Raw genomic sequence first — 25,229 nt, forward strand, 5'->3', positions numbered from 1 at the left:
GATATATACCTGAAACTAATAGAGTATTGTGAAACAATTATATCTCAATTTAAAAAAAAAGACTGAGGGGCGCCTGGGTGGCTCAGTCAGTTGAGCATCCAACTTCGGCTCAGGTCATGATCTCACGGTCCGTGAGTTCCAGCCCCGCATCGGGCTCTGTGCTGACAGCTCAGAGCCTGGAGCCTGTTTCAGATTCTGTGTCTCCCTCTCTCTGACCCTCCCCCATTCATGCTCTGTCTCTCCCTGTCTCAAAAATAAATAAAACGTTAAAAAAAAAAATTAAAAAAAAAAAAAGACTGAGAGATTTTCCCCAATTGGGGAAAAAAAACTGGGGATGAGGCAAAGAAGGGAGGGAAAAAAAGTGACAGAAAAAACAAGAAAAGAAAAATGTGCACTGAGCCACTCCAGGCAGATAACATACAAGTGCATCTCACAAGCAATCTGCTTGTCCACGACAGCAAATTACAGAACTGTTTCTCTTCCCAATTTGACATCCCAGTTGCTGGAAGCCGAGCTACCCAGCCTGAGTGGCAAAGCCCGGGCTGTGGACGGATTGGTGACGGCAAGGCGGCCACCCGACAGTGAAGCTTCTTGGACTTCCTCTTTTAGGCAATTTGGCCTTAAAAGTACCTGGGATATTGTCTGTTGGGGAATGGCCCTCAGCAGGCCCCCTGGGAAAGGAACCATTAGGGAAGGAAATAAGGTTCCGCAAGAAATTGTGCGGCCTTACGTTTAGCCCTTGCCATTCCCCATGGAGACTCCTCTACTTGCAGGAAGGACAGCCTCATGCATTTGCCAGCAAAGGCGGCCAACGAAGGAGAGACATATGGATCCGAAAGCCCCACTCCGGTAACTAAGGAGGGTAGCTATGGACACAGGTCACTCTGATCCCTAGGCCCACCTGGCCCCCCGGAGGCATTCCAGATGATGATTGAACCTAGTCGGTTAAAGTACAGAATGGTTCGTTGGTTCCTAGGTGCATGGTCTCTCTGAGAATGTATAAGGCGTGGGTTTCTAAGGCCCTCTTGGCCCCCTTCCTGGCACCTCGGACCCAGGCGAACACTTTTGTTCTTCAAAACCACGAATTGTTCAGGGAAACAACTAAGAGGTCGTGTCCCTGTAACTGTTCCACTTGAGGCGTTGAGAGATAAATGACCTTTCGTGAAAACAACAAAGCAAATACTTTATAAATTATAGATAAACATAGATACATAATAAAAACAATAAAAGAAATTCATCAATAAGCAAAGGGCAGGAGGGAATGTTATGAGAAAACAATCATGTTATTCCTTATTGAGTGACGATACAAAGGAACAATTTTAGAATTGGGTAATGTTAGAAAAACATAGATGACGTACGTTACAAGGAAATCACTAGCAAATATAATGCCACGCTTGCTACAACAAGTCGGCCAGTTCAACACACTGCTGTTGTCTGTGTCCATTTTTATTTTTGTTTTGTTTTATTTTCACTTTTTCGCCGACACCGTTCATCCTTCAGGAACCCCTACCCAGGCATCTGGTGGCTCGAGCTCCACTAAAAAGGTTGAAGTCCAGGTCTAGAAGTGGACACTCATGAGAAGAGCATAGTTAAAATGCAGCCATTAAAAATGAGCTGATTAGGGGCGCCTGGGTGGCTCAGTTGGTTGAGCGTCCAACTTCGGCTCAGGTCATGATCTCACAGTTCGTGGGTTCGAGTCCCGCATCGGGATCTGTGCTGACAGCTCAGAGCCCGGAGCCTGCTTCCGATTCTGTGTCTCCCTCTCTCTCTCTGCCCCTCCCCCACTCACACTCTGTGTCTTTCTCTCCTTCAAATATAAAAACATGAAAAAAAAATTAAAAAAAAAAATGAGCTCATTGGACGGCTGGCTGGCTCATTCTGAAGAGCCAAGGACTCCTGATCTCAGGGTCGTGAGTCCGAGCCCCCCATGGGGTGTAGAATTACTTAAACAAATAAAACTGTTTTTTTTTAATAAGCCCAAAAGTCCACAAAAGCCATTAAAAAAAAAGATTTCAAGGATTTCATTAAATCATCTTTATTGTACTTGGATTTTGTGTTGCCTAAACAAGTAGTAGATGGTGTTTCCAAAAACCCACTCCTGCAGGAGATGCACTAGCAACCTCTCGCCTAAAAGAGGTAAAATCCAGGAATTGTGAAACATGGTCTTCAAGAATGCAGAGTATCTCTTTTACCAGTGGGTTGGGTCATAGCAAGGAAGAACTTAACACTTGCTAGACAAGTAATTCTTGGCAACAATTATAACAAAGACTTAAATTTGGAATTCCACGGAAGCTGGCAAATTTGCTCTAAGATTCTATTGCTGAAAGACCACCCCATTTAAGCAGAATGTGTCAATTACGGAACTACTAGTATTCACACTTTTCAAAAGATCTTCTTTGAGAGTTGTTGCTTTAACCACTAGCACCAGAATATCCAGTTGTGAGACAAATGATACATTCCAGGACTCTTCTAACCCTCTCCCTGTCTCGCACCCTCAGACAGAAGCGGAAAGGACGCCCACAACAATAACAAAGGTTTATGTTGGGTTGTGTGTATACATGAATTGCCCACGGGCATCTGGTAAAATGTGACTCCCCAAATAAACCAGTGGGGCCAGTATATTTCCTGTTCAGCAGGAAGAAATAAGCTTTTCAGTCTTAATTCCCCAGTCTACGGAAAGAAAGAAGAAAAGAATTCTTTCAGAATTGTTTCCTAATCTGGAAAAGAGTGAGAGAAAAGAGAAAGGGGGAGAGAGAGAGAGGGAGAGGGAGAGATTCTAGTAGAAAAGATATGGAAAAGAACAAGAATGAAAAGAGGAGGATAAACAAAGAAAAGACACCAACCAAACATTACATTAAAGCGATCTAGGGGAGCCTGGGTGGCTCAGTGGATTAAGCATCCGACTTTGGCTCAGGTCATGATCTCACGGTCCGTGGGTTCAAGCTCCGCATCAGCCTCTGTGCTGACAGCTCAGAGCCTGGAGCCTGCTTCAGATTCTGTGTCTCCTTCTCTCTGCCCCTCCCCTGCTCGTGCTCTCTCTTTCTCTCTCAAAAATAAATAAACTTTAAAAAAAAATTAAAGGGATCTAAAGGTGATGGTCAACTAACACCCTGAAGTCACAATATGACAGAAAGGAATACAGGCCCAAGTAAAGCCTACCATCCACCTCTCCCCACCGCCGGGCCATCTGCTGCCTATCCCTAGATATAACAGGGAGCTAATGCAAGAACACAGAGTACGAGGTATGTAAGTGCAAACTCATTACCAATATGAACAAGTAAGTTGTACCACTTGGAGTGGAAGAATAAAGAGAGAATCTGTCTATACCATCACATAATAACACACAAAATGGGTGAACAGTAAAAAGTACTTCCTTCAAATACGAAAGGACATAGCTCCAAAGTTCGGGATAAAAATTTTTTTACTATAGATCTTGTTTACTTTAGAGAGAAACCAAGTGAGCACGCCCGTGGGGGAAAGTGGGAGACGGAGATAAAGAATTCTTAAGCAGGCTCCATGCACAGTGTGGAGCCCAACATGGGGCTCAATCCTATGACCCTGGGATCATGACCTGAGCCAAAATCAAAGAGTCAGACACTCAGACTGAGCCACCCAGGCGCCCCAAGGGATAAAATTTAAAAACAGAAAAACTGAAGACAATTTGAATCAATCTCCTGACTGATAAAATACTGAACTATCAAGCAAGTAGTCTTGCTATTCAATTAACAAATACTTAAGTAAAAGATAAAACTCCATTGGGGAGGCAGAATATAAGGAAATTTGTATTAACATGCAGTGTAACAAAAACCTTAAAAAAGTGTGAATCCCTTCGCCAAGCAATTCTGCATGCAACAGTACTGTCTCAGGAAATATTCAAATAGGTAATGTTATATACACACAAAGATACTTATTATAGTATTCTTTGTAAAAGCAGAAGTTCAGACACAACCTAAATATTCAACAACAGATCTCATTAACTTATGTATTTCACAGGTATTGGAAACATCATTCTATAACAAATATAGATCATGTCGGAAGCAAATTCAGGCTATGAAATAGTTTAAATCTATGGGACAAACGTTCACACAACTACAGGTGGTAAATGTAGATGTGTGTATGTAAATGAATATATATGTGCATTCATATATAATACTATCTAAAATCAAATGTATGGTAATATAGTTTGTTTAGATTTTCTAACTATAAATTAATGCAAAAATAACTTAATAAGGATAATGTGCTATACTTACATAAAGGTTAGAACTGTAATGGGCCCACCTTTCATTAGACTGAGAAATGAACTATTATACTCCAAATCTCCCTATATTATGAAGTTCCATTACCTAAGAAAATCTTGCTTCACCCCTATTCTGCAGCTAATATTCATATGCAAAGATCCCATTATTAGCGAAATCACATGTCACTTTTTTTTTTTTTTTTTGCCAAACTACATAAATCAACAAAACCAAGGAAAATATTTAAATGGAAAACTATTCCAACTTGAATTTGGTACATCAATAGGATTTTCACTTCATCTCAAACAAGCGTTTATGTCTCAAGCTTCCTTTTAGGCAAAATGATAGTCATACTCTTCAGCAAAGCCTCAAGTGCCTTCTAAAATGCATCCTCCCCTATCTCCAAGTTCTCAGCTGAGCATCTGGTGGCCCTGATAAAAGCACTGCATCTGGTTATGGCCACATGAACGAGGTCTGGCGAATGAGATGTGAGCAGAAGTGAAGGGTGTAATTTCCAAGACGTGTGTGTGAAGACAAGAGACCTGCCCTCCCCTCATCCCTTCCCCACTAACAGGAATGCCAAGAAAAATAGCATAATGGCCAAGCAATAAATAGGGTGGAACCCAAGTTCCCATTCCCACAGAACCACAGTAGCCCTGGACTATTCTAGGGCCGGATCGTTATATAAGACAGAAATGAACTTGTATGATAGTGATGCCACTGTGATTTGGCGGCACCCAACTATATTTTGGATGATACACAGAAAACTTGAACACACTGGAACCAGTCAGCTATTTAATGTTTCCAACCTGATCTTCTGCATCCCTTCCTCCCAAAACATTTCAGAATGGGAAATATGCCACTTGTCACTTCTTAATCATTGGAGAAAACAGAGTAACTAGTTAATGTCAAAGGCTTCTGTATAAACACATAAAATACTAGGTGTACTTACGACAAAATATTGATTAAGGACAGTCTAAGTTGGATGCAAGATTTTCAGACAAGAATAAAATAAGCGTATCTGCCATCTAGATTAACAACAACAAAAAAACTCCAAAGATCGTATGCATATTTTATTTATGTAGAAAAATTTTAATGCAAAATTAATGCAAAATTTTAATGCAAAATTTTTGTAGAAAAAATGGAAAAAAAACATGTCAAATTGGTTATCTCTGGGGAATCAGAATTTTAGGTTAAGGACAAAGGAAGATAACAGATCAAATGCAGTTTTCTTCTTTATATACCTATGATTTATTAAGAGGTTTTGCAAAAAAAAAACATGTATTACTTTAATAACATAAAATATTATAAAAATAAAGCATATATTAGAACTCTGTAGGTTACATCAGGAAAAAAAAAAAGGCAGAGGCAGGGCCAGGGGGAGGCAATGAAATCACCATCTACAAATAAAACCGCAGCCTTCTGAATTCAATGAAATAAATGCATAAACTTTTAACTTCTCCTACATATAAAAAACTACAGCACACCATGAAACTTAAATCTATTTCTTTAACTTCCTTGCCTTTAAAGGATCACACAATTTCTCCGAGAAACAGTAAACAGAAAAAAAAAAGGAAATTTAAGAAAAATTTAAAAGATAGAAAAATAAACATTCTATGTCTGGTTAAGATATTTAAAAACTCCTAACCACAGGCTACCACTGGCATCGAAGACACAACATTTTCCAAATGGATGTTAAGTGAGTTCATTCTTGAGCTTCCATCTAATGTCTGAAGGCTATCGAGACCTCCAAAGGACGTGGTGGTGGGTAGCCTGTTATGAAACTCAGGCAATGATACATTATTCACTGCCAAGTACCTACTCCTACCTAAGAAAAGCATAGCTACGCTACACTGAATACAAGATAATGCACATCACACATTAACATCACATACACTGAACATTAGCATGTATTATTAGAGCCTGTATAATACACTACCAACAACGGACTATACCATTCAGGCCAATATAACATGTTGTATCTTTTGAAGAACATGCCATCAGACTAGCACTTGTTAAGATCAGCAACATCCAATTTTTATAAAAGGTGCCCAGTTGATTAGAGAAGTCACATTCTCATTACTGTGAAAACAAGTCCCACTACCCAGGCTCAAGGTAAAAAGGACAGCCACCTGACTGTATGTGAAAGAGTCAACTTTCAGTTTTCTTAGGAAAAAGTGCTCCTAATCTTTAAGGGACTTACAGTCTAAGGAGCTATATTAAGCATCTAGAAGCCATCTCCACAATTTTACAAAAGCCCCAGGTATTCAAATAGAGGGGGAAGAAAGGAAAAACAGTGTTCTTCATCTCCAGAGCTCGAACCAAGGAAGTGTTGAGCAAGCAGCGGGAACTAAGCAAATGTCTAAGGCAGGCAATGAAAGTATTCAACAGATCCACCATCACCCTTAAGGTCCAAATGAACCCCTACGTGGCTAAGTTGAGAAGAAAAAAAATGGGGTGTATACTGTAAGTTACCACAAACAGAAGTTAAGAAAATAAAGTTTTTCAAGTAGCAATGGGAAAACGAACTTTCTAAAATCAACGAAATCAGTTTTAGAACCCACAAACCAGAAAACTGATTCACAACAGTCTTCAACCCATACACACACATGCAGATAATAAAGTTTAAAATGCTAAAATAATATTCTTGATGATTTAAAAACCTCAAAAATTAAATACTAGTTATAAAGAACTAAAAGCCTTTAATCACCCCATTCTAAAAGAAACATGAAAGCATAAAGATTGTCCAAAGTGCTTGAGATATGCTAACCCAACGCTTCCATAAACTGTGGGTCACCAAATCTGATAGAAAAGAGTTATTCCAAGGGGTGTGACATTCTATTTGCACACCAAGAATTATTCGTATACTAAATAGTGTAATTAAAATGTAAGTATTATATATAGATATACACATTTACATACACATACCCATATGTAACACAGAAAAGGCATTACTAGATTCATAGTAGTTTCCCAAAACTAACAGATCAGGAAAATACAGGTAGTATTAGCTAATACTGAGTGTCTAAAATTTTTGTGAAATACAGACTCTTAAAGACTGGGAACCACCACCCTTATCACCTGACCTACATAATACAAGGCAGTGATTAAATTAGCACTAGGTCAGAGTAAGTTGGCAGAATTAACTAAGAAATGACATCATCTAATACCTACCAGAAAACGTGTGAAAGGAGAAGAGAAAGACCCATCCGTTCAAAAAGGCAAAAACTCTCTTTGTTGCTAGTGTTTTTAGAGGTCCAGTTGGTGCTGGGGGTTTGGGATCAGCACAGACCCTCCACTTCTGGCCTTGGCAATATACTCAATACTTTCAGGCAAGGGCCACAATTCTCGGTCTCCTTGGCTATTCAGCTACCCCAAGAGCTGTAGTGATAACTACTTTTGCACACCACTAGTGACTTTCAACAAATTCTAAACTAATGCCAAACAACTTTCAAACACACGTGATACAGAGGAGTAGCACCATGGGCCAAGAAAAACCACCGACGGACTCTCCATTTTGTTAATGCTTGCCCCGGAATTGACAGAATAGGCAAACGCTATCTCCCATACAACAAAGGTATGTAGTATACCAAAGTCACTCCACGGCAAATACTGGAATACCATTTGTCTGAATTTCATCTTGCATATGAAGGTAGTATTAAAATGAACTAAGAGTCCCTTCGGGCGCCTGGGTGGCTCAGTCGGTCAAGCATCCAACTTCGACTCAGGTCACAATCTCTCAGTTCATGAGTTCGAGCCCCACATAGGACACTCTGCTGACAGCTCAGAGCCTGGAGCCGGCTTCGGATTCTCTGTCTCCCCTTCTCTCTGCTCCTCCCCAGCCTGTGCTCTGTCTCTCCCTCTCCCTCTCCCTCTCTCTCTCTCTCTCTCTCTCTCTCTCTCTCAGAAATAAAGACACATTAAAAAAAAATTTTTTTTAATTATACTGAATTTACAATCCTTGTGTGCATACCAAAACAAGGTCAGAAACGGCTAAACGGAACACTGAATGCCCAGAAAAGTCAGGCTGGAACTGCAACACTGTTACGAATAATCTAACAAAGGGGTGAGCCAAGTATCAGTAACAAAATTACCAGTGAGTTAGGATTTAAAATATGAAACCGAGAAATCTATCTTTAGGGACGAAAGAAGAACAAGCTATCCATGCTAGCATCCATGTAAAACAAGGGGACAACTTCAATTGCTGGAAATAAGAAAACAATAAAGATTTGTGCTACAGAGTTGTCCACACACATTTTTGAAAACCTGTATTTTCAACAATGGAGGGCAGTTTGAGTAACATACGAAATAATCCAGAGAATAAAGTCCTACATCACTATGAAAAACTATATTGTAGGAGATTATATACTGACAAGAAAGGAGGTGATGAATTACAAAATAAAAAAGCAAGCTGGGTAACAGTACCTGAGGAATAAACCCATTTTTGCTTAAAAGTAAGTAACAGTATGCTTATGGGTACTCGTTACATATAGTTTAAAACACACTCAAAAGAAATAGACTGCCACACCAGCGTTTCCCAAAGTCGACTCCAGGGAATACTAGGTTCCCTGGCACTTTAATAAAGGCTAAGGTGGACAAGAGAGACAGGACTTCAAGTTCCCCAGTCAGACGCTAGCTAATGCGTATTTAGGCTATCTAGAACATATGCAGCTTTTTTCAAAAACTGTTTACCAACGGAATTCTTCTGAGGAACATCTTGATAGGATAATAATAAAGAGTATACTTTCTTAAATGCTGAAACAATGTGTCCACACTGATCCTTACTGGGTAGTAACATATGAGATAACTATAGTTTTGTCAATCAGCTTGTATCACTTTTGTAATAAGAAAAATAAGACATATTATTTTTTACTGACTACAAAAACTTCTGAATCATCATACAAAACAGACTGATTAATGTCTAACTTGCAATAAAACTTTATGAGAAGAAAGAACAAAAATGTGTGAAGAGTTAATAAACTCACATTGGCATGAAAGAATCTTTTATTACCCACTTTCCTAGTAAAACACTGTCAATAAAACAATACCATTCTGAATAATTCAAACGATCCCATTTGCATTTCTTAACTCAGTGGAACAGTATGAGAAATACCTCCCTGAATTTCAAACAACAAGCTGAGAAAAAGAAAAACCAGAAAAATGGTAACCTCAAGATGAAATACCCATGTGATGAATAGATTCCAAAATATGTAAGTGAAGGAATAGAAGGAAAGTCAGAGGTGGAGATTAGCTTTTAGTTAACATTCCTTAAATCCATCCATCTATGATGTGTCATAGGGGATTAAGTATGAGGGAAGCCATGTCTACTCTGATAGGGCTCATGGGCTTAGGCCAGGGGGGTGGGAGAAGAGGAAGCAGATACACTTTAATAAAGATATGTGTCGTGCATAATGAAGCACAAAACAGGCCCCTAACCTGGGGGGAGGGGATGCAGGGGGATGTGGAACAAGCTGCCGGGTAAGGCTTCCTAGAGGAGGTACCAGCTGACCTGACGCCACAGGCACGAGCAGGATGTATGTCCGCAAGGGGTATGTACGAGGATGTTCATATGTGTATACGGATGTTCACTGCAGTGTTCCTTACACAGTTTTCTAGTCTTCAACAGGTTATAATCCCAATACCCATCTCGTGCTGTTCATGGAAACATAAAAAAATAAAAGTTGGCAATGTTGGCAATGTTAGGTCAGTCCCCAGCTCCCAATGACATTTAAAACTCACTATATGCCCTCTGAGACACACAAACATGGACACACACACACACACACACGCACTCACACCAGAAGTACAGCCTGTGCCTCTCGACTTCAACAAAATGACATCTGAATAAGACCCAACACATATCCAAGGACCAATATTTGAGAACCAACTTCCCAAAAGACCAAAGCACTTGCTGGAACATTCCAACCTTAACACTATTTCCAACCCAAACCCTAGTTGACTGAGCCAGCCAGGCACCCCGGCATTTAAATTTTTTAAACAGTGATTTGTTCTTTAAAAAGTAAGGCAAACAATTTTCATGACAAAAAATAATTTATTGAGTTCCTGCTCTAAGTCTGGCAATATGACAGGCCCTAGCATCCACCATCAGCCAAGCATTGAACTAGGCCTTAGGGAAGAACAATCAATAGCATCATTAAAACAAATTTTAAAACGATATAAAGATGAAGTAAAATAAACATAAGACAAGCCGAGACCACTAGAGCATTGAAAACCAGTAAATTAAAATGTTAAGTAAAGAGACAGGAAGTACTCCTTGCTTTCTACAGACATATACGTGTATATACGACATATTTAACATCAGAGTTACTTTTTCCCAGTATGTAGCAGAAGATGTGACGCACGACACACAACATAACCAATGATGACAAAGGCAACCAAACTTCAAAGTATTCAGCAACCATGTGCACAGTCCCAGGAGGCTGAGACTTTGATATAAACCCATGTTGTTCCAGTTTCAATTTGTGAGCAGTAACCAGTAACCAGTTATAACAAGATTATGACAGACAACAAGATACACACACACACACACACTATTCTAAACAGACTCTTTATATAGAAAACTCATTACAGTTACTCATTATATAGAAAACACTGTCTTTAATTAGAGTCACTAACATAGTTATTCTCAATCTAATTATCATGTAACATATAACAGGAAGATTTGCAGCCACAGCCAGATGGGCAGCCAGTGGGTAAACTCCCTCCGGATTCAGTGACCCTAACTACAAAGCTATTTTTCTTTAATTATCTTACAGGAAAAAAAGTCTCGATCCATGGTGCTCTCAAACCTCAAAAGGCTTGGGTAGTTGAGAAGAAACTCATTAACTTGGTTATTATAGCCCATACTCCAGAAAAGCAAGGAAAAAGCATACCTTTTTAATGAAAAGTAACAAGAATAAAATAATAGCAGTAAGAGATTTTAGTTCACTGGTTTATCAACATTTGGACACATTCTCTAGTTTCTTTTTCAGGAGTTGGTCAAGGACTACAGACACAATTTACAGAACATAACTTAAAAGAACATACCTAAAACATTACAATAAATATAATGACTATACCAGCTAACTTTTTTTGTAAGTCTTAACTAATGGGGTTTACATGTCTCTTTTCTTGTTGTCTCCCAGGAAGAATAATCACAAGACATACCCGGCGTACTTAATAATCACAAGATCCCCTGGGGCAACTGGGTGGCTCAGTTGGTTGAGCGTCCAAGTCTTGATTTTGGCTCGGATCATCACCCCAGGGTCACGGGATCGGGCCCTGCATCGGGGTCAGCACGGAGCGTGGAGCCTGCTTAAAACTCTCTGTCTCTCAACAAAGCAGGAAAGAGTATCCAACGGAAAAAAGACAGTCTCTTTAGCAAATGGTGCTGGGAGAACTGGATGGCAACATGCCTAAGAATGAAACTGGACCTTTCTTATACCATAGACAAAAATAAATTCAAAATGGATGAAAGACCTAAATGTTACACAGAAAACCATCAAAATCCTACAGGAGAACACAAGCAGCTACCTCTTTGACCTCGAACACAGCAACTTCTTACTCAACACGTCTCCAAAGGCAAGGGAATTAAAAGCAAAAATGAACTATTGGGACCTCATCAAGATAAAAAGCTTCTGCACTGCAAAGGAAGCAATCAACAAAGCTAAAAGGAAACTGATGGAATGGGACATGATATTTGCAAATGACATATCAGATAAAGGGTTAGGCATCAAAAATCTATAAAGAGCTTACCAAACTCAGCACCCGAAAAACACATAATCCAGTGAAAAAATGGGCAAAAGACATGAATAGACACTTCTCCAAAGAAGACATCCAGATGGCCAACAGACACATGAAAACATGCTCAACATCGCTTATCAGGGAAATACAAATCAAAGCCTCAATGAGATAACACCACACACCTGTCAGAATGGCTAACATTAACTACTCAGGCAACAACAGATGTTGATGAGGATGAAGAGAAAGAGGATCTCTTTTGCACTGCTGGTGGAAATGCACACTGGTGCAGCAGCCACCCTGGAAAATAGTATGGAGGTTCCTCAAAAAATTAAAAATAGAATTACCCCGCAACCCAGCAATTATACTACAAGGAATTTATCCCAAAGGATACAGAATACTGATTCAAAGGGGCACATGCACCCTAATGTTTATACAGCACTATCAACAATAGCCAAATTATGGAAAGAGCCCAAATGTCCATCAACGGATGAATGGATAAAGAAGATGGGGTATATATACACAATGGCAAACTACTTGGCAATGAAAACGAATGAAATCCTGACATTTACAATGACATGAATGCAACTGGAGGGCATTATGCTAAGTGAAATAAATCAGAAAAAGACAGATATCGTATGATTTCACTCATTATGTGGAATATGAAAAACTTAACAGATGACCACCATAAGGAAAGGGAAGGAAAAAATAAGATACAGAGAGAGAGAAGCAAGCCGTAAGACTCTTAAATACAAAGAACAAACTGAGGGTTGATAAGGGTGAGGGATTCAGGCCGGGGGGGGGGGGGGGGGTGGTGAGTGGGAAAAATGGGTGAAGGGCATTGAGGAGGACACTTGTTGGGATGAGCACTGGCTGTTGTATTTAAGTGATGAATGACGGGAATCTACTCCTAAAGACAAGAGCACCCTGTATACACTGCATGTTAGTGAATTTGACCAAAAAAAATTCTCTCTCTCTCCCTTTTGCCCCCCCCCGACTCCCCCCCCCCCCATAAAAGAAAATCACAGAATCCCTGGAAATTCTGATTCTGTCACTCTGGAATGGGGCCCAGTATTTTAATAAATACATTAGGGTGACTCTTTCGATCAGGCAAGTTTGGGAAATAGTGGGTTATCCCAGGAAATCCTAAGGACCGGAGGAAGAAGGAACCACCCACGGACAAGTGAAGAAACCAAGGCTTAGAGAGGTCACAAAGCTACTTAAGGGTCAGAGGCAGAAACAAACACCACTGTGTGAGCTCAGACCAGTCCCTTGCAGCTTGGAAGTAAAACTGCCTTAGCCAAGTTCCTCCTCCCTCCTTCTGCAAAGAGAAGGATACTCACAAAACCCATTTCAGGGACAGGAAAGAGTAACACACCATTCGTTTCTTAATGTCAGCCTTAGAGTATCCTAAGTAGAAGACACTGGTAAACACCTATAGTGCAGCTCCTGGTACATAATATGAATAAAGTAAGACTTCCTTCCTACCTCCCATTCTTCAACCCTTCTCCCATTGAGGTCTTATATTGGAGCATTTGTGCCTCCTTCTATCAACTGAAGCCAAAGTTTCCTGGACATATATAATATTAGTAAAATATATAAAATAAATGTCTGGCAGTTAGTAGATAACAGATTTACTTAAATTTTTTCTTTTGTTTTATTCATTTCATGAAAATTACATTCACACTTTGATATCCAAAAATCCTACCAGTTTCTTGCCTAGAGAAATACACTTCAAAATTTATTTCATTTATTCATTTAAAAAGCCTAATATAACTAACATAAATCTCTCCATACAGTCTTAATTTCCAACTATAGAGGTTAACAGAAAATGATGATAACTAACATTTACTGAGTATCTCACAAGTATTAAATCACTATTTCTCATAAGAAGTCTAGAGGGAGGTGAGTTTGGTCCCATTTGGAGTTAAGGAAATGGGAGGAGAATGGGAATAACACTGCAATTTCTGCCACAATCCCTAATACAGATGAATAAAAGATTTCTAACAGTGAACGGGAGGGAGCCTGAGTGGCTCAATCGGTTAAGCATCCAACTTAGGCTGCGGTCATGATCCCGCAGCTCAGGAGTTCAAGACCAGCATCCAGGTCTGTGCTGACAGCTCAGAGCCTGGAGCCTGCTTTGGATTCTGTTTCACTTTCTCTATGCCCCTCCCTCTCTGGCATTCTGTCTCTCTTGCTAAAAAATAAGTAAACATTAGAAAAAAATTTACGATTTCTAACAGTGAAAAAAGTGGAGATTTACAGAGGTGATGAGAACAGCCCAAGGTCAATTAATAAACAATGATACTAAGATGTTAAACAGGCCCAGGTGGCTCCAAATCATGTATGATTTCCATGACACCATACCCGTAAAGCATGCCATTGACACTGTGCTGTACTTTGGTGAAAGCTGAGACCCATTTTAAGTTTGTTTGTTTGTTTATTATTTTTTAGTAATCTCTACACCCAACATGAAATTTGAGCTTAGGACGCTGAGACCAAGATCGCATATTCTTCCAACTGAGCCAGCCAGGTGACCCCACGTATTTTTTTTAAGAAATAGAGGGGCGCCTAGGTGGTTCAGTCAGTTAAGTGTCTGAGCTTAGGACACAGAGACCAAGATCGCATGTTCTTCCAACGGAGCCAGCCAAGTGACCCCATGTATTTTTTTTTAAGAAATAAAGAGGGGTGCCTAGGTGGTTCAGTCAGTTAAGCCTCTGACTCTTGATTTTGGCTCAGGTCATGATGTCTCATGATCTCAAGGTTCATGTGATCGAGCCCCAAGTGGGGCTCTGTGCTGACAGCTGGGAGCCTGCTTGGGATTCTCTCTCTGCCTTTCCCCACACTATCTCTCTCAAAAATAAATAAATTAACATTTTAAAAAAGAAAGAAAGAAAAGTAAATCATCCCATGAAAATTAGGGCAAAAAAGTATCTAAATAGAATTATCAGATTTTGAAAAGGTAACAACCTTGACTGGAAATCATATTATAAAGTATTTTCAGCCTTACCAATGATGTTGAATGCCAGCATTTGTTCTCTGTTTTTCAACTGAGGATTAGTGTAAGAGGGGAAAAGAAAAAAAAAACAAAAACAAGAGTATTCTGCAAAAACATTCCTTGAAAAGAAGAGGAACCACCTAGGACCAGTGGTACAAACCAATCTAATGAGGCCGAAATAAGACATACCCAAGCAACACAAAGAACCCAGTGAGCCACAAACTCCATCTGATGTCAAGTCTAAAAGGAGAGTTCTGTCATCACCATCAGTGGCCTTGAACGTGCCAATCCCAGCTATGAGTGTCTCTTCTGGCATGAGACGTTTCACAACACATCTTTATTTGCAGGCTGAGGCTGCTTGCATCATCCAGATTTACTGCCGTATGAAAACCTGCAATGCGAATGTTTACTGTTGTCATGGAACCTTCACATGAGGTCAAAATAACACACACCCATCATTGTGACATTTCCAAATAGGAATGAACAGTAACACGCATCCGAAATGGTGATACTTAATAATGTTATTAATTGGAACAAATCAAGACAGCTCTCTTTCAGATACATGTATCATCATGGGAGGCTTAGCAGTATCTTACAAAACCTGGCAATAAATCCATGAGTCCTTCATTTCACGAGGAGGTGGAGGAAAATACCAGGCATAAGCGTGACCAGTATAAGTGGGCAGTGCCAGCACCTGCTCCAGATGGGTTCCTAGCTGGTACAATAGACAGAATGCCTTATTTTAAAGTTCAGCACCTTTTTGTCAATCCCTTTTTTCTTCACCCAATGCTGTGACTGAGACATTAAAGAACACGACATGTTGGAGTGCCTGGCTGGCTCGGTCGGTAGAGCACGCAACTCTTGATCTCGGGGTCATGAGTTTGAGCCCCGAGCCCCAAACCCCAAGCCCCAGGTTAGGGGTAGAGTTTACTTTTAAAAGGGGGAGTTTACTTTTAAAAGGGGAAGGCAGGGGGCTGACTCAATCAGGACAGCATGGGACTCTTGATCTCTGGGTCATGAGTTCAAGCCTCATGTTGGGCAAAGAGCTTACTTTAAAAACAAAACAAAACAAACAAAAAAGAAAAAAAAACCATGTGATATACACAAAGCATTTTGCTGGTCTAGGTTTGTGTAAATGGCATCTTGAGGGTTCAGAATCAAGCTGCCACCTCAGAGTCAGAGGCCAGAATTCTAAAAATTAGTATCATTCATTCCAGAAGGCAAGGCACAGCAGTTACTTCTTCTGTCTACACACAGTAATCAAATGTTCTTTCCAAACCCCTACAAGGAATCTTGATGTGATTAATGACCATCTATCCTGCAGCTTTTTATATCAAAAGGAATAACTTAAGCTAAATTAATTACAGTTTGCAGTGCCAACAAGTGCATGGTTAATGCCTAAAATTAAAGTCATCTAGATGGTGAAGCCTCACCCAAAATTAAGCCAAATTACCCTCCATATTAATATTGAGAACCAATGCCTATCTATGCCATCAATACATTTACTTCTAAACATTTTTATCCTTGGTAAGGATTTCTCAATAATCAAACTGTAATTGGCATTGAGCCCAAAAAAATATACAACCATAGCAATTAATATCTCCCTGGACACCAATTAATTATTCAGCATTGCCTAGCTGCCTTAGAAGCCCAGAGATGCCTGGTTGGTCTGCAAGGGAAACACTTACTTAGCACTCCTCCTGTGCGGAGAGGCACTATGACTCATTACCACTGCACACTTACAACACTCAGAAGGGATACTCAAAGAGGATCAGATCAGTCACACCCAGGGGCCCAGCTGAGGAAGACTCAGATAGATGACATATCTACCAGCTGTGTTATTTTTTTTTTCCCTAAAGGCAATGGCCAAAGGCCCAAATCAGGCGCAACAGAAGTGGGTAGGAAAGAAAACAGAGTCACGGTCAAAACTGAAACCACCAGAATGTTAAATAATAATCATAATAATAACAGCAGCAGCTGTAGTCACAAGAGTAAAAGCACAACCATGCCCAGAGCTGATGGCAAGTTCTTAACAGAGGAAAATTTGGTTAAATGTGACTTAAAACAAGAAAAACCTTGGATTCAGCAATTTCAAATCTAGGAAGCACTTCTAGAAAAATCATTAATCATGTGGGCAAAGAGTTAGCTATAAGGATGTTCATCACAGAGTTGTTTGAAACGTGAAAAACTGGAAACACCCAAGATAACCACAAATAAGGAAACAGTTACATAAATAATGTCCTATAACGAAATACTAAGCAAACCTTTAAAATGACAGTGTAAAATCAAGTGGGGTTTTTGTTTTCAAGACAAGGCAACATGCATGATTTATTAGGAAGTGAAAATTCTAGGAGCAAATTGTATACACTTCAATATAAATTTTAACTTTACGCACACATGTATATCTAGAATAACATATCCCAAAAGAATAAGACGGGTTACATTTGACTGGTGGGATTGCAGGCAATTTGAGAGGGTCTATTCATTCTAAGATTTCTGTGATAAACATGTATTCTCCTTGCATTAGAAAATTAATGAAGAGCACTGAAGTATTTCCCCAACATTCTACCACACTGTAAAGGCATGCTGTTTTCAGAAAAGACAAATATTTGCTCCTTAAATTAACTTTTAGCCTAAATCCAAATAGTTAACTCAAGATGTCGCCATAAATAGTTCTTTCTCTCTGTAGAATACTTAAGAATAAATGCTTGAGGTAAGATGGTGCCTTTTTCAGAAACAGAAAGTATACTGACTGTGTGAAATCCACACCAAGGGGATCCGGCTCCACAAAAATAGCCATGAGAGGTAGGAAGTCCATAATTAGGGAGTCCCATTTTTCTCTAATTCCTACTGGTAACATGTACCTTTATGGTCAGTCATCTGAAGAAATCAGGCTTACCATGAAATGAAAACAGATCACACAGGGGCGCCTGGGTGGCTCAGTCGGTTGAGCGTCCGACTTCAGCTCAGGTCACGATCTCACGGTTTGTGGGTTCGAGCCCTGCGTCGGGCTCTGTGCTGACGGCTCGGAGCCTGGAGCCTACTTCTGATTCTATGTCTCCCTCTCTCTCTGCCCCATCCCCACTCATGCTCTGTCACTTTCTGTCTTAAAGATAAATAAAACATTAAAAAAAAAAATCTTAAAAAAAAAAAAAAAAAGAAAGAAAACAGATCACAGCAACACAGACGAATGTCAACCTCAGGAAAAAACAAGATCCTTTCAGGAGCGCCAATGGATAGTGGAAATACCACCCACGTCCAAAGCTACAATCCCTTTTGACAGGACTGGGTTAAAAACCCCTTACAGTCAACAATACTAGAGGAATAACATGAAGAGGGCTGGAAACAGAAGGAACAATTACAAGCTGTCCTCATTTTTTGTGCTGGGAAATTAATTTATAGCAAGGACCTTGGCATCAATGTTAATTCAGCATACATACACCAAAGACCCCATAGAGATTTTTAATACGATTTCTAATAGACTTCAGCTAACATGCTTACATTTTGAATTAGACTTGAAAAGGGGGATTAAAGTTAAAAATGGATTAGGAATGCAAATTAAAACAAACCCTCCCAGATGCATTAATTTTTCCAGATACCATAGAAGTCTTCGTCAAGTCCAAAATGAAAGTATAAAAATGGTCTTATATCCATGGAAATCCACATCATGTTTTCCAAAGCAAAAAGCCAAGGAATGTTTATCACATATCTTGGGAGTTGATCACTAGTACACCTAGATCAAAAAGAGTAATTAAAGTTCCAAGAAGAATTTCAGATCAGCTTGCATGCACATTATCATGTGCCCCATGATTACAATCACCTGGTCCAAAACTATACTAGGCTTTCCATCTTACAGGGAAATTTTGCTCTGCATGCCTTTGGGACAAGTGATGGGCAGTTTATACCCAGGCATTATGCCTTGGATATTACTGCAAAGACGCTTGCCATTTCTTACTCTAATCTTTCCTATGTCAGGTTTCTTTGAACTCATTAACTCTTTAAATCACACCCCACAGGACACGATAGGCATAAATCAAACATCACTAACCGACTTCCAAAATAACTTCTCACTCAACTATAATGAACACAATGGGTGAGTGTGAGACAAAAAAAAGGGGGGGGGGTTATAATTGGGAAGAGGTAATGAAAGTGTGGATGAAAATGGGGCATGTATTAGTTGTCTCCTATTGGACTGGAAATAGGGCTTAGCATACGGTAGGCACTCAAATATTCACTACAAGTATACTGGACACAAATGCTTGGCCATATTTGGCTGTCCAACACCATGCATATAAATATTCACCACATTTTGACTCAGTTCTGGTTCTGATGGAGCCGTAGTTGTGATGCGGGCGGGGCGGGGGGGGGGGACAATTAATAAGAAGTTCAATAAACAAGCATAAAATCCAACTGTGAGAGGGGCCTCCGGGACGAAGCCCGCCCTCCCCATCGAGGGCCGGGCCGCGCGTCCCCGGCTCTTTAAAAAAAAAAAAAAAATCAATAAAAAAAAAAAAAAAATCCAACTGTGGAGAACACCACTCGGTTGCCTGGCAAATACCGCAACCCCTCCGCTTATCTAGACATTGTCTCACTCCCATCAATTGATTAAAAAAGACACACCTCCAGCCACCATATCTGCATGGGACCCCATTGCAGTGGCCACAGTTTACTGGCCCAGACCCTTAGGAACCAATCACAGTCCTTCTCCCTGCAATTCACAACAAGGACTAACAGATTCCAGCCTCTGCCTGGCTGAGCCTGGGAGAGGAAGAAATGTATGCTGACCGTTGTAGATAGCCAGTCTCTGCTCAGGAAGGTAGATCAGTCTAATTGAAGAGAAGAACAGAAAAATGAAGCAAGAGTATATTAAGGGGTAAAGGAGACACCTACAGAGAAACCTGATGAAGTTCCAAGTCATGAGTCCCAGGGTGTTTCTGAGGCTTGACAAAATACCTTACCTTGGGTACCTCTCAGGTACCCTTATGCCCTTAGATAGACACCTTTTCTTTCTTTCTTTCTTTCTTCCTTTTTTTTTTTTTTTTTTTTTTTGGTTCATGAGCATTGTACTACTTGCAACTCAAGAGTCGTACACAAAAGACTCTCTAACAAAAACAATCAGCAAGACAAGAAAGAAAAAGTTGAGGCCACAGACAGAGTAGCGCAAGTGAGCCAGGGCGGCCCTTGCACAGATGAAGAACCCACAGCACAGGGCCAGATCGGAGATGTGGGAGCGGACGGAAAGCGCCTGAATTACACTTCTGTTCAGCCTCTGTGGAATGGGGAGAGAAACACAGTGACTAAATTAGCTAGACATATCAGCGTTGTTTCCACAGTGTTTTAGTATCTGTGCATACCACATTCTTTTCCTTTCTTGTACAGGCTTGTTTGAAACTCTGGCAAAATGCTGCACAGGGGAAGCAACTGAAAGTTGGCTGAGATCAAGTTCTGGGATTTCAATTAAAAACATTCTCTCGCTGCTTGTCACCGCCGTGGAAAATAAAGAGCTGCAAAGGCAAGAGGTTTTTTCCTATTGAAAAATATTTCTGTTAAGCTTCAGAATGGTGCAAATCGTTTATCGACAGACACAAATAACTTCTGTTCAAGCTATACCAGGGCTCTGGTCCAATCCCTAGTTTCTGGGAAAACAGCAAATTTCGTATAGACTAATTCTACTGTTCTCATTTCCTAAGCGACCTCCACGAATTTGCATTTGTATCTCCAAGAATGCCTAAAAATTCCCACCAATGCCTGCTATCCCACAGAGTTCCAATAATTATCACTTCTACTAGTACATTCTCATTCTGCTTCAGAAGATACCCACCAGGTCTCAAAATTCATGATTATTAAAAAACACCACTTTCACCATACAAAAAGAACTGCCAAGACTATTCTCCCCAAAAGGACAACACACGTCTTCATTTTGCCTCATGATACTGAAACACTAAAGAATACGACAATAAAATCTCTTTGTGAGAGTTCTCCGATATGAATTAATGATGAGTTTTAATATCACACGACAGACAGTAAGTATCTGGATTCACTTCTGCTTGTTGAACAATTTTGCAGGTTGGTACATTAGTACTGTACAAACAGAAGGCAGGCACACAAGCAAAGCTGAAGCAGAAAGAACTCTCCCCCCATCTCTGAGCCCTGTCTTCGTAGAGACTCTGGAACACCACTGCTACCTCCAGTCTCCGGGAAGGAGAGAAGCCCTAGGCTGCCACACGTCTAAATGGAAGCCCAGCTTCAAAGAGTGGATAAAAGGAAGAGAGTCAAGATGGCTCCCTTACAATGAAATTCCAAGCAACACAAGGAGAGAGCAGCCCACAGAGGCTTCAGAGAGCAGGGAGAGCTCTGGCCCCCTATATATGTGCAAGGTAACTCCCAAGTGGAGGCATTCACTCTTGCAGGAAGCACCCACGTTCCTGCTGAAGTCACAAGCAGAAAGGCTGAGTTTTAGCTGTGAAGAAACACAGCTTGGGCTCTCTTACCTGTACCAGCCTGCGGCTCCCTCCCCCTTATTCCAATTTGGGAGAGATAGCCAGGGTTCCTCCAGCAACTCTGCAAATGGGGCGGGGCTGCCCGAGTTTCTGCTGGCACCTGAGAGCAGGAAAGTGCGCATGCTCCCCACCAGGGAGAAGCGCTGGGCTACAGAGTAAGACCAGACCAGCAGCAATGACCTTCCAACATTACTATTAACCTCAGGAAGCAGGAGAGAAAATTAACATTGCCCCAAGGAGCTTCAACAACAGAATCAGAAATTAAAGATCAAAGGAAGAGAACAAAAGGGCCGTGGTTGTTACTAAATGGCTGGAACAAGGCCACGGGGCCAAGTGGGTTTAAAAAAAAAAAAAGTTAATTAAGTTTATCCACATTTAGCAAGGGGTCCTTAGCTTGAAGTCTTAAGATGGTGCAGAGGCAGTGAACGAGAGCTAAGCGATGGGACGTGGGTTTGCACATCAACTATGCCATTTCCTAGTTGGGTGTGACCACGGGCAAGTCATTTCTCCTCTCTAGGGAGCAGTTTCCTCATCTACGTACCAGGGATCAGAGTAGTGCCCCTACTATAGGGCGGAGTACGCACTAACTTCCTAGAACACAGCAAGCGCGTATGAAATGTCATCATCAAGACAGTCTACACAGGCAAATATACACCCTTTCCCCAGAGGTCAGTTTCCTTAAGAGAGAGGAAAGAAGGTCTTTCCTGCAAAGTTTTTGTTTTTATTTCTTGCCAGTTGGTTTGCTTTAATCAAAGTTGCTAAGTGCTTTTTATAGATGGCCCAATTTTCAATTTGCCTAAAATCAAGCAAAGAAAACCCATTTTCAGTTCCTTGAAACCATGTAAATTTCCTGAACTAGAAAGGAGCACTGAACACGTAGTCTTTTGGGAAGTCATTACAACTTTCTGATTCAAGTCTTACCTTTCCAACTAATCCCAGACAGTACAGCAACACCACCACACTGATGGCTGATAGTGTTGCAAAACAGGCAGCCGACACAAAAGAGAGCTGACACGGGCCAGAGTGGCCGGCACTGACCAACTCTGCTTTATTTTCTATTTTGCCTGCTTGACCCAAAATCAGATTCTCAGGACTAGAAGGGGGGATAAGGCCATCCAATCTCAAGGCCCTTCTCACCTGCCACATCTCCCAAGGGTTATGCAGCCTCTGAAATGTCAAAGTGGGTGATGGGGAGCTCACTGCCTGCTTAAAACCCCACAACGGCTGGCCTCCGTACCAAACCCAAACCCCTTAGCATGGCCTTCTGGGCCCTGTGGCCTGGCCCCAGATGGGTCTCCCAAACCACTTCCTACCACTCTCCGGGGGGCCCACTCCCATCCGACCCTCCAAGTCCTCTCCACTTCTAGGAGTTCATTTCCACCATTCCTCAAGCCCAGAATGTCCTTTCTCTGTGATTCCCATCTCTAGCTCCTTCTCAGTCTCCCAGGCTTAGACCACCTGCCCATTCAGTTCACAGCCTGTTTTACAGCCGGTCACCCCACCCTTACTAGACCGGAAGCTCAGTGAGGACAGGGCCATGTGCTGGACCCCACCTAGAGAAAACACCTGGGTGAAAAAGCACCTGCCTTTCTAGAGAAAGCAGTAAGGTGGTGACCACCTCCTCTACCAACAGCATTTTGAGACCAAACTTGAGCAGATAAAAGGAGACTCAACGGCCTCATCTTGGATGCTTCTCAACTTCCTTGGAAATCAAGCATTCACAAACATCTCAACAAAATGTCAGGTACTCCACGCGGGGGATTCCCAACCTTAACCACTCATTACTATAAGCATAGGAACTCTAAAAAATACTTTTAAAAGAGAAAAGAAAATACTGATGCCTGGGTCATATACCCACAATTCTGACGTAACAGCCATGCGGTCGGATCCCTGACATGGGCCTCTCTTTTAAAAACTCCTCCAGGTCAGGGGTGCCTGGGTGGCTCAGTCGGTTAAGCATCCAACTTCGGCTCAGGTCATGATCTCACGATTCGTGAGTTCGAGCCCTCCATCAGGCTCTGTGCTGACAGCTCAGAGCCTGGAGCCTGCTCCGAATTCTGTGTCTCCCTCTCTCTCTGCCCCTGCCCTGCTCACACACTCTCTGTCTCTTAAAAATAAATAAATGTTAAAAAACAAAAACAAAAACAAAAACAAAAACTTCTCCAGGTCAGTCTCTTGTGCAACCAGGGTTGAAAACCACTTCGTTGGAGCACTGCTCCTCAGACTCTTCGCCGGGAAGCACCAGTTGTTTCCAAAAGTTTGTTACTTCCAAAAGTATCAAAATACAATAAAAATAAATTACCAGAAAAATATAAAGAGAAAATGCATACAAGACATGCGCCTCAAATTTCGTTTCGTTATTAAACTCAACAGATGCACAACTACTCTGTGAAATTATTATTCACTTTCTAAATGCTGACTCTCAATTTCTGTATTTATACCGACATGCACTGGTAACAAAAACAGTTTGCACCCCAGCATGGGTCTGCAGAGGACGTTTAGGGTAGCGATGCCCGGAGGGTACACACAAAGGACAAAATGTAGTCTAAGAACTTAGTTGAGGATTGCACAGCACTGAAATTATACTACACAGCAGTAAACAATTACATATCCAAACAAGGGAGCAGCCATAAAGGTCAGGGTAAAGCTCCCATCAGACAGATTTTTGGGCTGCTTCCGGGCACAAGGAAAGGAGTCCCCTCGGTGTTGACAGAATGCTGCAATAGTGGACTTTCTGGGATGTATTACACACAATTAAAACATCCCCCTTTTAAAACTATAACCTTGCTTTTGGCCACTTGTTTGTTTATTTTTAATTTTCTATATTTGAACATGTGTTTTACACTACCTGATAATGTAAAGATATGTCGTTCTTCTCTTTGCAGACATACCGTTATGATGGGGGCACATGTTGAAAATGAGAGCATCTAACAATAAACAGAATATATTACTAGGAGGAAGACTCAACTAGGAAGGGGAGATTCCTTCCTACAAGTAATTGAAGGAGGGGCGAGACCCAGGTGGGTCAGAAGAGCTAACGAACACTTCAGATGGAAAGAGGCCTAAGGGTGGAACTTAAGGGGCTTGAGGGTCAGACAGGGAGACTGGGGCAAGGAGGGATTTCAGCACGAAGATGGCCAGGTGTAGCATAAGGTCCATTCCCATCCTCCTCGGGGTCAATGCTTCCACAAAATTCTCAAGGGAAATACCAAAGACAAAGAACAAGCTTCAATAGGTTCTAAACCACAGTCCACAGTCTTTCTAGTAAGTTTTTAAAAAGAACTTGACAGGAGCGCCTGGGGGGCTCAGTTGGTAGAGTGACTCTTGATTTTGGTGCAGGTCATGATCCCAGCATTGTGGGATAGAGCCCCACATCAGGCTCCACTCTGAGTGTGGCACCTGCTTGACAGTCTCTCTCCCTCCCTCTCTCCCTCTCTCTCTCTCCACCATACACCCTCTCTCCAAAATATATACTTTTAAAAAGTTACCAACAACTTGATAATGCACTTCTGTACCTGAAGCATGGTGAAAAAGATGACATTTCCTTACTGCCTCTAGCACTGATGCACAAACTCAGAATAATCTTGCCTCGTTTACTTTAACAACCACACACACACACACACACACACACACACACACACACACACACACTAAAAGACGCTTCTCTTGGTGAAAAGTTAAGGATTTTTTAAAAAGAAATCCCTCAATTACAAAAATAAAATTAGGGCTCCTCTGCTGCCTAATGAGAGTCCTTAA

The 25,229-nt window shown here is 41.0% G+C and overlaps 1 protein-coding gene across 20 annotated transcripts in view; it reads right to left on the reverse strand.

Moving 5' to 3' along the window:
- The window catches only part of MAGI1 (membrane associated guanylate kinase, WW and PDZ domain containing 1), a 656,496-nt gene that overhangs the window by 513,772 nt on the left and 117,495 nt on the right, over nucleotides 1-25,229 (reverse strand). The gene's annotated exons all lie outside the window — the stretch shown is intronic.

The sequence above is a fragment of the Leopardus geoffroyi genome, chromosome A2 (genome assembly GCF_018350155.1).
Source record: "Leopardus geoffroyi isolate Oge1 chromosome A2, O.geoffroyi_Oge1_pat1.0, whole genome shotgun sequence".
NCBI lineage: Eukaryota > Metazoa > Chordata > Mammalia > Carnivora > Felidae > Leopardus > Leopardus geoffroyi.